The sequence below is a fragment of the Leiobunum rupestre genome, chromosome 4, assembly GCF_980474605.1.
Source record: "Leiobunum rupestre chromosome 4, qqLeiRupe1.1.hap1, whole genome shotgun sequence".
Lineage (NCBI taxonomy): Eukaryota > Metazoa > Arthropoda > Arachnida > Opiliones > Sclerosomatidae > Leiobunum > Leiobunum rupestre.
Window position 1 is genome coordinate 53,049,362 of NC_143387.1, and position 17,238 is coordinate 53,066,599.

At 34.7% G+C, this 17,238-nt stretch overlaps 1 protein-coding gene across 3 annotated transcripts in view; it reads right to left on the reverse strand.

The window, feature by feature from the left end:
* LOC149948252 (uncharacterized) overlaps nucleotides 1-17,238 on the reverse strand; it is a 152,779-nt gene that overhangs the window by 117,452 nt on the left and 18,089 nt on the right. For 2 of the 3 annotated variants that reach the window (XM_090173227.1, XM_090173231.1), the window contains exon 1: nucleotides 14,099-14,274. The exons of the other annotated variant lie outside the window; for it this stretch is intronic. The gene's annotated coding sequence lies outside the window, so the exon portion shown is untranslated. Of the gene's footprint in view, nucleotides 1-14,098; nucleotides 14,275-17,238 lie in introns of those variants that run through there. 3 annotated transcript variants of the gene reach the window in all.

Sequence of the window (17,238 nt, forward strand, 5' to 3'; positions counted from 1 at the left end):
AGGAAGGCATTAAAAAAAATAGGATGATAAAATTGGTGAATAAGTAGATAAGTCCACAATGAAAAGGGATAATAAAGCTAAACCCTAAATAAATTTGAAGAAATTTAAAAACACTAATAGCTCGTACCGATAGGTCTTCGAGCAAACAAAAACGCGAAACTCTGACCAAATAGATCTTCGAGTGAATAATTAAATTAAATTAATTAAATTAAATTAAATAGCCAGTAAATCCAACGGTAGACCGGTTTCGTCCTATTTGGGACTCGTCAGTACCCGCAGTTTTTAAATTTCTTCAAATTTATTTAGGGTTTAGCTTTATTATCCCTTTTCATTATGGACTTATCTACTTATTCGCCAATTTTATCATCCTTTACAATGCAGTCCATAGGTGGTTCCTTTTAACTTAACATTAAAAATATAATATATATATAATACGCTATAAAATATGTCTTTGAAGTAAAAATGGTAAAAGAACAGCCGACGTCTCCCAAATCTTGGGCCGAAGAAGACAAAAGAATGACGAGGTACATTCCGGTTAATCACGCGAGAAAGGATGAGAAGGCGCACCTGGCCAACATTTCTCGTTCCAGGCGGCAGCGGGCTTATCTCACTGCGAGCTCGGACCAGAAAAGGGACTCGGCGAACGGGAGGAAATTCATCTTCGGATGGAATTTATCGGATCTACGGCCACGGCGGAAAAACACGAACCGACGCTGGCCCGGGCCCGATGTAGGCCAGCCGAAACAAACCCGCTATCCACCTTGATTGCCAAAAGGCTTCTATTATTAACAAAGGACCGACTGCCTTACAACAATAAGAGGAACTCGATTCGGGTCGAACGTCACCAGGGAGTACGGATAACGGGTAGGCTCGACGCGCTCCCCACAGCCGCTTTACTTCCAGATGACACGTTTCTAGCGGGCGAGCTCCCATTTCGGGGAACAAATAAGCTGGACGAAAGAGAACTGTTGAGAAACGGATAGGAGCTGTCTTCGCCTAAAGCCTCTTCTCTCCACTGGCGGCTCCATAAAAAGAGGATGGACTTCTTCCGATGTACCGCCGGGATACCGAGTTCAAGTTGAATAGTAACCGTATCTTGTTATTTTTGGGGCAAGATCTATATAGTTTCGCGGTTGGTTTGTTTCCTTTCTACAAATTAATGTTTCACAGATTGCGGAATTTGCTATTATGCTTCAATGTATTTATGAAAATATACGAAAGTAGGTTCATTAAAAATTTCAATTAAGAAATTAAATTTTATTAATTAATAATTGAATTTAATAAATTTTAATTTGAAATATAGTTTACGTTAGTGTTTTAAGTCGGAAAATGATCGAGGGCTTTTTTCCGGAAAATTTTCCGTATTTTCCCTAAAAAATTAAAAAGGGTTTTAATCAATGACTTGTCTAATATATTGTTTGCAAATTTAAATAAAGCGGCATTTTCGCCTCATGTTTTCGAATCTAAAAGTAAAACTAAACCTCTAGACTAGCTTTATACTGATTAACAATGCAACGCTATTAATGTTTTGTAGTATGTTTACTGATTAGATATTTTATATCGATAAAAAGTTAAAAACATTAAAAAATTTAAACCTAAATTACTTTTTAAGGGTTTTTATTTTTTCGATTTGCAGAAAATTTGTCACATTTTATTTTTCCGGAAATTTAACAACACCAGTTTACGTTATCGATGCACTAATTATAAAATAAATTTTTTATTATTTAAAAAAATCAACAACCCTGTTTCTCTGAGCCATACTGATTGCGTGGTCATTCGATTAAACTAATTTTCACCATGTCCAATCCACCAGTAAATTAACATTTGAAATGATGAAAGCTGGACCCACAAACACTGAAGCGAAACCAGGGTTCGTACATAATTTACGGAATTAAATTCCCTGACATTTACAGGCTTTGCCTGACCATTTTGGTAGAATAAATTAATGGTTTGAAGTAAAAATCTTGAAAAATATTTATTATGTATTTTCAAAAATCTATTTGCCAGATTTTTAGACTATTTTTAAATTCCCTGACTTTACCCTCATGACCTTTAGGAAATATTTGAAAATTCCCTGACTTTATCCTCATGACCTTTAGGAAATATTTGAAAATTCCCTGACTTTTCCCTCACGACCTTTAGGAAATATTTGAAAATTCCCCGACTTTTCCCTCACGACCTTTAGGAAATATTTGAAAATTCCCCGACTTTTCCCTCACGACCTTTAGGAAATATTTGAAAATTCCCCGACTTTTCCCTCACGACCTTTAGGAAATATTTGAAAATTCCCCGACTTTTCCCTCACGACCTTTAGGAAATATTTGAAAATTCCTCGACTTTTCCCTCATGACCTTTAGGAAATATTTGAAAATTCCCCGACTTTCCCCTGACCTTTTGGGGTAATTTACAGATTCCCCGACTGTTCCAGGTTTTCCAGGTCGTGTACGATCCCTGGAAACTGACAATAAAGTTGTCGTAAGAGAGATTAGTGAACTACGGAAAATTATAAATAAGCTACCAAGAGAATCATGCTCTAAAAATAATCCATTTAGAAAAAACCAAACCCCCCCCCCCCTCTAGTGACGGGGGAGGGAAATTCGACCATGATGCTCTAGGATGAATCCCCAAATATATATAAACACCTTATTGGTGGTACAAAATCTAAGCAAAAATACTTCTCACTAGAAACACACTAGCACCCATGAGGCAACCCGGTGGGGGTTTTACGCTATTCACGGTGCTAATTATACGCGACACGTCTCGCCAGGGTTCGCGAGTCCCTGAGACACGCAGCGCCGTTGCCCTTTGTAGAACGTCATTTCCTTATTTTAGAAAAAAGAGTTTGGTTCTTAGGGAGAGAAAGACCGCGATATTACGCGGCGTCAAACAGGTAACCAGCCGTGAGAGCAGAAATATTCGGGAAAGCGAAGGGACTAATGCGAGCTACTTCTACTCGAGTAGAGTGCGCGGGAGAAGAAGAACCTTTGTACGGGATCATTTTGATGGACGTTGTACGATCAAGGTCGACTTGTTTCTCCTCCGCCGGGGAGAGCGCCCCCCCTTAAACACGCGAGGTTCGCCATTAACATTAAACAGCTGTTACGAAGGGTTGCGTTTCCAAACGGGTGTGTTACTCTTGGGGTAGAATGGTTTCTAATGTTTTCGAATGGGGGAGCGATTTTACTTGCGCGGTAGTTTTTTATAACACCACACAAAAGGACACATTTTCGACATTCTTTTGAGTACGTAATTTATGAGATTTTAAAATTTCAAGATCGTAAAATTATATTAAGATTTTAAATTGTGATTTTTTTGCCGCGAGTTTTCCATTTATTAAAACTAGGGATTTTCCTATATTTAAATGTTTTTCTGAAAATATTTTTCTTAGAGCGGTATCGGCCAATATCGGCTTCGCTTAAGCCTATATTGGCCGATACCGATATTATAAAAATATTTTCGGAAAAACAAATACGAAAATTCTCGATTAACTTATGATATTTGATTTGATTGGCCGCGCCACGTACGCCAGGCTTCAGAAGCTAGATCATACCTTTTTTAGACAGGAACGTTACGAGTGTAAACCAATAAAAACAACGTTATTCGATTTTTATAGAAAATATGTATCACAAAATGAAATGAAAAATTAGAATAGAATGCTATAACAGTGTACTGAACCGTCTTTTACAATGATTTTGTCATATACACTACTGTTATGAGATAAAACTTTGTTAATATCGGCCGATATATCGGCTGTACCTATATCGGTGCATCCCAAATTAAAACTAGTTTTTAAGAGTCGATTTCGTAATTTTTACGTAGAAATTTAAAAATTTTAAAAATGTATTTTCCACGGTGGGTTATTGACGAGCGAGTAATAGACTTACCATTGTCAGATTTGACCTTTAGCGGTCAAAATCGGAATTGTAACTATGGCGGGCTTTGTATATTTCGTTACTAGGTAATATACAAAACCCGAATTGAGATATTTATCAAGCGCATAGGGATAGTTAAGATTGGAATCGTCTCTAGCCTTCTAAAAAGAAGGAATTTACATTAGAGAGAGCGAGTTCATAAAAACGATAAGGGTCGGAAGGGCGCGCTGGTCAATATCGGGGACAGTGTCGGTAATGACCGAGAGACTAATGACCGCGCCAAGTATCACGTTACGTAGAAACAAGACGCCCACCTTCGCCGGGGCCCCGAAAACATTATTACTTCAGGTATCACCAGCCCGAGCTGCGCAGTCCATTTTTCAAGATAAGCCTAATGTCTTCATCGGTGACGCCCTGTCGTCATTTAAAGCGCCAGCGACTCCCCCTGTCGCTGAAATACCGAAACAGACGAGAAAATTATCGAATTTTGTAGCGTTGGATTTATGGGGGCTACGCCGTATTATTAGGCGCCTGTTATCGTAAATTTTGAAAGATGTACTTTTGCCAAAGACCATCGGATGATTTTCGGATACGACTCATACGAGGTAAAATATCGCGTCACGAACGCATTCCGCGTGTTTCCCGAAAGTTTCGGACGAAAACCTAGTCATTGCAACGAACGAAGCGGACATTTTATCAACCTTTTTCGTTAGTAAACAAGAAAATTTGGCAAAATCTCAATTTTCCGCAGTTCCGTAGTAAATTTCATCTCCCGACTGCCAAAACAGCGTAAACTACGATAAAATTCTGATACCAGTCCAGGGCCCCCACTCAAATCTTCAATTTTTTAATAGGAAAAATAGGATTATATTTCTAAAAATATAGGACTTTATAGGACTATTTTTACAAAATTATAGGATTTTATAGGACTATATATGCTATTTAATTTACTAACTTTATGCATTTAAAAACAAAATCTATATTTAGATAAATAAATCTTGGATTTTCACTTACAAAATAGGAACTATTTAACCATTTTATCACCAAAATATACTAGTAGCTAGCCATGTTAACAATAACAAAAGTATAGACAAGAATGACTTGGTATAGGAATTTATCATATAGCTAAATCTAGCAATTTAACTGGGTGGCTGGATTTGAAAAGGGCAAAATTATAGGATTTTATAAGACTTTTGGGGGATTTTGCTAAAAATATAGGATGTTATAGGACATTTTTGAAAATATAGGGTTTTATAGGAATTATAGGACCTCTGGGGGCCCTGCAGTCTCATACCACAAATGTGACGAATGAAAACAACTTTAAGGTGATAAATGAAATCTTTTACAGGGTTGCCACAGCTTTTTCAGTTTTAAATTTCCCAACTTTTCTAGGTTTCCCCTGGCCATTTACAGAAATTTTAAATAACAATTTAGCAATTTTTTACTTCCACTACCTGATTTTTTCACTGGCGTTTTTAACTAGTTCTTAAAATTCCCCGAATATTAAGACCCAATTATAAAATTCCCTGATTTTTCTAGATTCTCGAGGTACCGTGGCAACCCTGTTTTAACACGCATTCGTGAAATTATTAACATTTCATAAAGCACATATACAAATATCTAAACCAATATATTTTTCAAAACCCTCTCCAAACCCGTTACGTTGTTTTAGCTTTCAGGCGTCAATTTGCATTTTTTAGGAATATTAAAATAGTAACTTTAGATTTATAATTCTTAAAAAAAATAAAGTGTGACAAATTTAAGAGCGCGGGATAGATTTACTATAATCCTTACACTATCAGATAACAGCTCTAAAAAACCTCTTCAACAATCGACCGGCATGCAATATCTATAAAGAATTATGTTCAAATTCCGCACGCCGTTAAAAATGGATCCGCACCCGAGAAGGGAACAATACAATAGACAGAATGAAAAAGCTTAAAATTAGCGTCGGATCACGTTACGTATAGGCTAGCGAGAGGAACCAGTCACCACAAAAAAGTGAGGAAAAATTAATTTTCGGCTCTCAGTGGGGGGGGGGGGCGAAGGGGAGGAAATCGGTGGCGCGGGATCATCTCCCCGGCGTGATGTTTCTATTGTGAATCCGGCGCGACCTTGATCGGCAGGTAACTACCTGTACCCGCCAGATAATGCCTCTTCGGAAGGTACAGAGGCTCTTCCATTCATTTACATACTATTACGACACCCCCCAGCCCGCGGTGTTTTTCCGAAAAAAGAAGTCCTCTTTTTGCAGAAAAGTCTAACGATTTATCACCCTATCCCCAAATCATCTCTACCCATCTCCGCGGCACGTGTTTTAGCTACACTGAACAAGAAGTCACGTCATCTTTCTCTGATAATTTGTTAGTTAATTTTTTGGATTCCAAACGGAAAATTCATTGATAATTTGTTAGTGAATTTCTTAGATTCCAAACGCAAAATTCACTGATAATTTGTTAGTGAATTCCTTAGATTCCAAACGCAAAATTCACCGATAATTTCTTGGATTCCAAACGGAAAATTCACTGATAATTTGTTAGTGAATTCCTTGGATTCCAAATGGAAAATTCACTGATAATTTGTAAGTGAATTCCTTGGATTTCAAACGGAAAATTCAATAATTCACTGATAATTTGTTGGTTAATTTCTTTGATTCCAAAACGGAAAATTCACTGATAATTTCTTGGATTCCAAAACGGAAAATTCACTGATAATTTCTAGGATTCCAAACGGAAAATTCACTAATAATTTGTTAGTGAATTCCTTGGATTCCAAATGGAAAATTCACTGATAATTTGTTAGTGAATTCCTTGGATTACAAACGGAAAATTCAATAATTCACTGATAATTTGTTGGTTAATTTATTTGATTCCAAAACAGAAAATTCACTGATTAATTTCTTGGATTCCAAAACAGAAAATTCACTGATTAATTTCTTGGATTCCAAACGGAAAATTAACTGATAATTTGTAAGTGAATTCCTTGGATTTCAAACGGAAAATTCAATAATTCACTGATAATTTGTTGGTTAATTTCTTCGATTCCAAACGGAAAATTCACTGATAATTTCTTCGATTCCAAACGGAAAATTCACTGATAATTTCTTCGATTCCAAACGGAAAATTCACTGATAATTTCTTGGATTCCAAACGGAAAATTCACTGATAATTTCTTGGATTCCAAACGGAAAATTCACTGATAATTTCTTGGATTCCAAACGGAAAATTCACTGATAATTTCTTGGATTCCAAACGGAAAATTCACTGATAATTTCTTGGATTCCAAACGGAAAATTCACTGATAATTTCTTGGATTCCAAACGGAAAATTCACTGATAATTTCTTGGATTCCAAACGGAAAATACTTTAAATACAATTTATATTGAAATATAATATTCTTAATCGGGAAATTGTCTGCTACTATTGTTTCTAGTTTGTTAGGGCTTAGATTTGATGGGAGAAGTAACTTAATATTTTCAAGAATTTTGTACTGTATTTCTTGAGAAAGGCGTTGCGAGAAAAAGCACAATCCAACCAGATAATTTATTTTGCGCTTATTATTTCTGGGTGCAATTGAGATTTCAATGAAAGATTTTAAAATCGATTTCAACATTTTAATTTCATAAAATTTACTTTTCACTCGTATAATACAGAGATAATTGAAACCGCCCCGGGTTGTCTGATTTAAAAAAAAATCATTGATTGAAATCACAAAATGTATTTCAATGGAGAAATAAAAAATGACCAAAATAATAGGTTCTTAAAAAAATTAAAATACATAAATAACCCGACCAAACTAAAATATTAAATGGTAATTACATTCAATTAAGATTTCATCTAATTCAAGATTAGCTACCTGATAAAAGTTAAATAGCAGTTAATTATACAGGAAAATAGCTATTAATGGTGATGTTTATTAAAAAAATCAAAATAGTGTTAAACTTAAACCGCCATTTTCCAAGATGGCGTTGTATTTAGCCCAAAAATAATATTTGAACCGGATTTTATAAAAACACGCAATCGCCTAAATGGTCCTACTATTGCGAAAAAAGCTACAGGGTTTCCAGAAAATTTTCAGATTAAACTCCCTGATAATTTTAATAGATTTTCCCTTACTTTTTAGGCCAACATTTTTATTATATGCTTTACTTTTATCAGAAGTTAATAAATTTAAATGGAATTATATTTCAGTAAAAAGGTTATAGGAATGTTGAAAAAATTCTGAAAACTTTCAATGAAATAAATGATTCTCCACCACACTCCCCCCTTTTCGGCTTTCCGTTGCTATATGCAACGCGTTTTGAAATTTTTAATGTTTAGGCTTAGTTTCTCTTTTAGATTTGACAGTCGCCAGCCAGATTTCCCGCACGGTACTGATGAGTTCCAAATAGAACGAAACCGGTCTACCGTTGGAATTTCTGGATATTTTATTTATTTTTAATTTTGTTTATTACTCGAAGATCTATTTGATCCGAGTTTCGCGTTTTTTGTTTACTCGAAGACCTATTGGTACGAGTTATTAGTAAGTTTTTTAATTTCTTCAAATTTGTTTAGGATTTAGCTATATTATCCCTTTTAATTATGGACTAATCTACTTTTTCCGCGTATTTTATCGTCCTTCTCACAGTCCATAGGTGGTTTCTTCTAACTCAATGAAATAAATGATAATCATAGAATTTGTCATAGATCTAGAGTAAATTTACCTTCAAAAAGTGTCAAAATAAAATTTAATTCCCCGACTTTTTCAGCCAATTTTTAAATTCCCTGACTATTCCATGATTTCCCTGACGTGTGGTAACTGTCATAAGCTTCGATCAGTATGAACGGAGCCATACTTTAAACGCGATATACAAAGTACTTCAAATGCAAAGCTAATACACGGTTGAAAATGTTTTTTCGTTTTATTTTAGAAGTTATATAGCGAAGCCCTTTAAATACGAGAAGCGTCCGTTGGGGTTTTATTACCCGGTGCTGTGCCCTGGCGAAGGACCCAGATTTTTCAACCATTACTTTGAAGTGTGTGTATCGGAAAATGATTCAAGAGTGGAATATTTGAAAAGTTCCGGATATTTTTCATTTCAAAATCCGGGTTAAGCATTCCCAACTTACCAAGTTTCTCCTTTTTTGAGGCCAATATGAAACTAGTTTCTTTCCGAAGAAAAATGTTTAGGAGAGAAAAAACCGTCGAATTTGCTACTCTACGAACAGGTAATCCTTGAAGCCTAGTGAACTATTAAAACCAATATCAGGTATTCGGGGAATATGTCGAGTCCCCGACAAATACGTGAAAATACCCGAAGAAATGTCCAAAGATGTTTGTGACACCGCGTCGAACGACCAATTAAGAATTTTGTATTGAAAATAAAATATATAAAATCTATTATTTGCCCATATTTTTAGCTATTATATTGCACACGCGGTTCGTCAGAATTGACAAAAGCAGGTTTCCTTTACGGATAATATTTTATGCAAATGTGACGAAAGATTATTTCGAGGAATATTGTTTGAATCAAGTATTTTTCTGATGACGTTACCGTTACGTCATTACCAAACCTTCATCGTTCAAGCCGAACCAATTCGCGATTCCAGGAAGTTTTTTTATTATAAGGACATATTGTATTCCAATTTTGGTAATTTAAGAGGAAATATTTGTTAAATTGAATTAATATTTTCAAGCTATTAAATATTTAAAATAAAAAATAGTTACTCCTATCGTAATTAGCATCGCGTGTATAACTGTAAAAAAACTAACATTTTCTAATAATTCAAAACATACAATAATTTAAAATAAATACAGGGCCCCCACTCAAATCTTCAATTTTTTTATAGGAAAAATAGGATTATATTTCTAAAAATATAGGACTTAATAGGACTATTTTTACAAAAATTATAGGATTTTACTCGGGATTTTATAGGACTTTTGAGGGATTTTTGCTAAAAATATAGGATGTTATAGGACATTTTTGAAAATATAGGATTTTATAGGAATTATAGGACCTCTGGGGGCCCTGTAAATAGAAATACAACTTTAATTACGTAATAAAATTTTATTTAAAACCATAATCAAATTTCTTAACAAGTTTCGCGTCTCTTCAGGCGCATCATCAGAAATTTTATTGTTTTTAATAAAATTTTATTACGTAATTAAAGTTGTATTTAGCTTTATTTCTATTGATTGTATACGTAAGTGCCTAATCAAAAAATAGATGAAATAATCTTTAAGCTATTGTTTGCCATTAAAAACATCTAATTATGAATAATTAAAAAATTGTTATATCGTTATTTATATAGTTTTAATATTTTTATAATATTTTCTAATAACTTAAGATACAAAAACAAAAATTTTTAAGCTATTAAATATTAAAAATTAATTATGAACAGTAGAAAAGGTTTAATAAATAACATGCGTACATAATTCTTATCATTTACTATAAACAACATTTAATATAATTCAAATTTAATGAAATATTCTTAATCAATTAAAATTTTGAAATTAAAAATTAATGACGAATAGTAAAAATTGATTAATCGTAATAAACCTCGTGCATAATTGAATTTCTTTTTAATATTTTTCTAATCATTTAAGATAAACATTTAATATAATTAAAATAAAATAATCCTAAAATTTCAATATTGCGAGATAGAAATCTAAAAACGACCCCTAACTTATCCAATCCTAGAGAAAATATTTTTAAAGGGAATAGAACCTTCCAATATTTGCCGTGGGAATAGAACCTTATTATATATTATATGGTTTTAGATATTTCAGGTGAATTCTTGCTCAAATTGCTAGGGGTTGAGGTTAAACTACTAAACAAAAAATGCCATTTTTACAAAAGGGGACCCTCTGGCTAAAGCTATTGATAAAAAAAATTGATCTTTGGGTGAAAAAAAAACCCCGAAATATAGTAAAAAGGTTCGGTGAAGAAGAAATAACCGCAGAAGGTAAAAATGGTAGGTGTACACAAAACGAACATAAACAACAAAAAACCTCGAAAGGGACCCTGTAAAAAAGGGGGAGGGATAATGTTTGGCCAGGGAGAGCGGTTCCAACTTGGGGCAAGTTCGCTGATATTTTGGCAACGAGGGAAACGCATGGCCACTCTTGCATAGACGACAAAAAGCATAGTGCACCCGATGAGAAAAAGCGAAACTTTTCCTTTTTAAAGACTGCAGAAGGAAAATAAAGCCTTCCTACAATTAACTCTTACAACAACGCCGGCGAAAAGGGGGGGGGGGGCGGGTTTTAATTAAAACAAAATGGAGACAAAACCTAGTCCCCCCCCCCCTACAACTCATTCGTTTCCCGAGGACTTTGAAACAGCGCGGGAGAGTTTATATCAGGCGCTGATCTTTGGGGAGAGAAATTTACAAAAGCAGCCCCGAAAAAAAAGAATTCCGTTGTTGGGGATGTCTGTTATCTAGTCTCAGACATTTGCGGATTAAGATTAATTACGGAGGTTTTATTTAATTACAAGACGTTCCTTTTTTACAGCGGGGGGATATTACTGGTAATTGTACTAATTTGAGGTTTACAAATTGCGTGGGACGATTGTGGATTTAACATAATTATCGCTAATTTAAGCAAGATTTGGGAAGAAAGTGACTGAAGAAAAACCGTACATAAATCTTCATTTTTTTTATAGGAAAAATAGGATTATATTTCTAAAATTATAGGATTTTATAGGACTATATATTCTCTTTCATTTATTAACTTTATGCATTTATAAAAAAAAATCTATATCTAATGAAATAAATCTTTGATTTTCATTGAAAAATATTAACTATTTAACCATTTTATCACAAAAATATACTAGTATCTAACCATGTTAACAATAACAAAAGTGTAGACTAGAATGAATTTGTATACGAATTTATACTATAGCTAAATCTAGCAATTTAACTGAGTTGCGGGATTTGAAATGGGCCATATCAAAATTATAAGATTTTATAGGACTTTTGGGGGATTTTGCTAAAAATATAGGACATTTTGGAAAATATAGGAATTATAAGACCTCTGGGGGCCCGGTAGGCTGTACTTGACATTTTCCCTAAAAAAAAACACGAAAGATTTCTTTCAGAAAATAGCTCAAAATTATTGACGGTAATAAATATTTCTTTCTGCGTGAAGATTTTTCTTAAAACTGTCCTCTATTTTTTAAATTATCCTTATTATTAATAATTGCGTAATTAACGGTAATTTCGCACAAAACGAATCAAGGAAAAAATCTTTGGTTATATCGAAATCGTGGATAATCGAGTTTCAGCAAACCCATTTTTAGGCGTTTACGCGAACGTTTGCAACGTTCAGGAGATTGGTAGACGTTCGCTAAAACGCCTAGAAATGGGTATGCTGATACTCTCTAATAATTACCATAAACGATACGCCATTAACGGTTAATTTAGAATTTCGATAGAAAAGTATTAAAATTTAAAACACTTTAAATTCTAGGGGTTTTAACGTCACTAGCACGAGCCGAAGTCGCGAGTAACTTCGGAACTTGAAGCGCGAATGCAAAATAAACGTTCGTGACGCGTATAAAATCGTTTGTACATTTTATAGAAACATGTTTTTGCCAAATATCCCACACAATTGTCATTAGGAAGATAATGAGGATAGTTCCTCATTTTTACACGTGGCGTCGCGCGTGTAAAAACTTCGACAACTGAAACATTACGAAAACTTAATATCAAAACCAAGGCGACAAAAAATCCAAGAACGTGGCCAAAAACTTCGGCATGGTATTTATTGCCAAAAACAAATAAGCGATAGATTGAATCAAATATTTTGCCCTAAATCAAACTTCGGAAACAAATTGCAGTACACGGTATTTTCATCCCCCCCCCCCCTCCCAAGTAAATATTTGGTTAAAACCGACGTTATATTTATTTTAAAACTGCATTGTTTAAATTCCGAATGATATAAGGAAATCGTTTGTTTTCACGAAACCTTGGACTGAATTCCCCATTTCGGTGTTCAAATGAGACAGGTTTTATATACTCAACTGTCATTGCTATCGCAAATACCGATTAAACCTATAATCAACGTCGAAAGAAGCTATCAGATTACGTAAATCTAGTAGTTCTATAATATTTTTTATCTTTAATAATTCTTTTTTATACGTAATTGAGTTTAGATGTGTTTTTATTAACTAATTTTTACAGTTATTCATACCTAATATACCGTATATTATTTTTTTGTGTGAATAATGTGTTTACTTGTTTATAGACTCCGATAATTTCCTCAATTTATATGTCTGGCATTTTCCTTGAAAATTGAAACTGGTATTTTTAGGGTGTTGAAATTACAAAGATTATTCAGATATAATTTTAGTTCGGTTTAGTAGCAGCATTTAAAATTTAACGGTTAAACTATAATTATACAAACATAGTCGCTCAAATTATAATTATCAAAACACTATTAATCACGTTATTTTGGTATTTCTAATTTTATTTATAAAATTTACACAAACGGTGATGAAAAAAATATGGGAAATGTATGTGAAGACTTATTTCAAGTGTCCAAAATTTGTAACATCCTTTTTTTTCTGTAATATGGGGAAATTGTTAAAATTTACAGGAATATTTTAAAACGGGTATAAAAAAACGTGTAATGTAAATTTGACGACATGGCGAAAATACTTTATTTCCGTTGTTAATCATATTCCCATTTTAAAATAAATTATTATGAGTCACAGATGGGGGAAAAATGAACGGTATACGATAGGGGTACGTATCAAATATTTTTGCAAAACCCGCTTAATATCGTTACCCATCCGAAAGCAATTAGATAAAAAAATAACGTCAAATCAGTAGTTATACCATTCGAAACGTGTCTTAAATAACGGAAATATGTTATTTTAAATTAATAGATCAAGATTCTTTCAAGTTCAAATTATACCAGTATATATGTAATATAAAAAAAACGATACCTGGTTTTTCAAAACCCGTTTCAACCGTAAAAAAAAAATGTTACGGCCCGACCCTGAAAAATCCCAGTGACCAATGAACCTGAAAAGGGGTCAACTAAGGGTCATACTATAATGCTACTAAAACCCGCTATAGAGCCCCTCCTCGCGTCGCAAAAACACCCAAACTATAATAACTACAACGGGAATACGATAAGTCTACCAGGAAAATTACGTTGAGGGTATAATTTATAAAAGGAAAAAATTCGAAGGTATATTTTTAAGGTAGTTATTCGGCCTTGTAAATGATTAAACTTACCCAAATCTTGAGTAATTTTGGACGTAATCCCTAGGTGTACGCGACAATTAAAAGACCTGTTAGATTAACTTAAACTTAATTCACTATTTGGCCAGGTATATTTTGAAACACAGGTGAGAATGTCGGCGTGTTAGGCTTAGAAAAGATTCTCGTAGCTTCGCGACTGGCTAGCGAACGCGTTCTGCCAGTTTTTCCTTGATTGAAAATGGGGGAAAACGTCTAGGGCGACCGCGCATGCGCCGTTCTCTCTTCCCGCGAAAAGACGGCGCGCGAGGAGAGAAAACGTCACTAGGGGAGCGTTCATTCATGGCGGCCGAACTAGTTTGTGCCCCAGCCCTTGCTTCCACGCCAGCCTTTGATGACTCTACGGGGTGCAATCATAAAGACGCTCTTGGGACGAAAAAGAACTAACGGATGATTGGAAGCGATAAATTTAACGGCGATTTTACGATATCGATTTGGATTGTGACAACGGTACGATCAATCGATTTATATTTAAAATGCTGCGATTAATCGAGGTTTTTCAAAATGGAAAAATTAATCGATTTCTTAAACAAGTATGATTAATCGAACTTTTCAAAGGGGCACGATTAATCGAACTTTTCAAAGTGGCACGACTAATCAAACTTTTCAAAGTGGCACGATTGATCGAACTTTTCAAAGTGGCACGATTGATCGAACTTTTCAAAGTGGCACGATTAATCGAACTTTTCAAAGTGGCACGATTGATCGAACTTTTCAAAGTGGCACGATTGATCGAACTTTTCAAAGTGGCACGATTAATTAATTTTTCCAGTGGTAAAATATTTTTACGAAATGGTAAAAACGCAAATGACATTGAACGTACATATCGATGGAAATAATATAGTTTTTTGTACACAATTATAGCGCAAAGTAAGAACTATTTAATAATTGAACAATTAATCGAAGTAATTTCGTAACGGGCACTCGAAGTACAAGTTAATAAAAACCACCACCTGTGGACTATAATGCAGTTAAATTACGCGATAAAGTAGAAATTAAAATTAAAACGCGAAACTCGGACCAAATGGGTCTAAGAGTCACAAAACCAGATTAAAATGGAATAAAATAGCCAGAATTTGCAGCGGTAGACCGTTTTCGCCCTATTTGGAGCTCATTAGTACCGCGCAAGGAATCTGACTTGCGTCTAACTAAACCAAAAATAGAAGCTAAGCCTAAAAATCAAAAATTTCAAAACATGTTGCGTAGCAACCGAAAGCTATAAATATGGGGATATTGGTGAAGAATGAAATGTACGTTAAGGGTTTAGCTTTTTTGGCCCCTTTTTGTTATGGACTTTTCTACTTTTTCGCGTAATTTAACTGCATTATAGTATATAGGTTGTTTTTATTAACTTTAACCATAAGTCTATAATATTGTTCCATAAGTTTGTCATTTTGGGGAATATTTTACTGGGAGCTAGTACGGAGTGACGTCATCACAAGAAGAAAATCTCCCCCTAGCGAGGCGCTGTCAAAGGCTACGTGTGACGCCTTAGCAAGCGGACGCAAAACTGCGATGAAGCCCGTAATGCAGTCTGTCTTGTGTCAGTAAAACTTTTGCATGCGAAGAATAGGAAGGGTCACACTTATGTAATAATCTTATATACTTATGCTTATCGTATATTTCATTCTCCACCAATAACCCACTAGTCGGGTATCCGTTGCTACGCAACACGTTTTGAAATTTTTAATGTTTAGGCTTAGCTTCTGTTTTTGGTTTAGTCGCAAGCCAGATTCCCCGCGCGGTTCTGATGAGCTACAAATAGGGCAAAACCGGTCTACCGTTGGAATTTCTGGCTATTTAATTTAATTTAGTTTTTCACTCGAAGATCTATTTGGTCCGAGTTTCGCATTTTAATTTAATCCTCGAAAACCTATTAGTCCGAGTATTTCGTAAGTTTTATCATTACTTTAAATTGGTTAAGGTTTAGCATTTTTGCCCCTTTTTATTACGGACTTTTCTACTTTTTCGCGGGATTTATCTCGAAGTATAACAGGGTTGCCACAAAATATTCAGATTCAAATTTCCTGACTATTCCCCGACCATTTTAAGAGATTTTCCCTGACTTTTTAATGCCAAAATTTTTATTTTATACTTTCCTTTTATCAGACGTTAATAAATTGAAATGGACTAATATTTCAGTAAAAAGGTTATCGCAATGTTGAGAAAATTAGCCAAACTTTCAAGGAAATAAATGATAATCATGGAATTAGTCATAGATCTAGAGTAAAATTACCTTCAAAAAGTGTCAAGATAAAATCGAATAGTTGATTTTATAAAATGTCTTTACGCTTGCCCAACTTGTTGAAATGTTGCGTGGAATAGTTCAGCTAATGTCTAAGAATGAGTTCATAAACTCTTTAGTGGGAGAGAAAACGGATCCACAGCTGAAGCGGGGAGGCAACATTTCAACAAGATGGCCAAGGTTATTTATAAAAAGAACTATTCCCCGACATTTTACAAATTCTTAAAATTCCCTGACCTTTCCCTGACTTTTTCCTGATTTCCCTGTTTTCCCTGGCAACCCTGTATAAGGTAATCTAAATGGATCGTATATTTGGAGCACCCTCCTCGGGGTTCATTTAGTTAAAAGCCCGTCTGGATACACGGACATCAAAAGCCGCTCGAGTTTAATCGTCAGCCGAATATCCGAGAAGATTCTCGCGCAATCAAATTGATTGTGTTTAAAATCGATTATAAACCAAGCTCTCTATTTAATTTGCGACTTCAAAAGCGACGACGTCAACCTTTCAAAATAGTCCAATAAGACGCGCTCCCCTCCGAGCGAAACGACCATTTCGAGCCGGCCCATAATTGGACATCTTCCGTGTAAAACGATTTTAAATTCGCTACAGTTAAAGTAGCTCCTTTAATCAATCTAAACTTACCCCCGGGGTAAATCGAAACTTCGGATTTCCGGCAGAAAGCCCCCCTCGTACGAGGGAAACGTCCAGAGAAAGTTTCAAAGCGGGAAGGCTGAGCTAGACGTAATGGAGTAGCTACGGACGTTGTTTCTGTGGGAATTGTCAATTTTAATTTAAACGGAAGAGGTGAGTTGGGCAGGTGCCCGGCGTTGTTAGCACTCGGGGTACTTAAAGTTTATCTAGGTGTCTTCG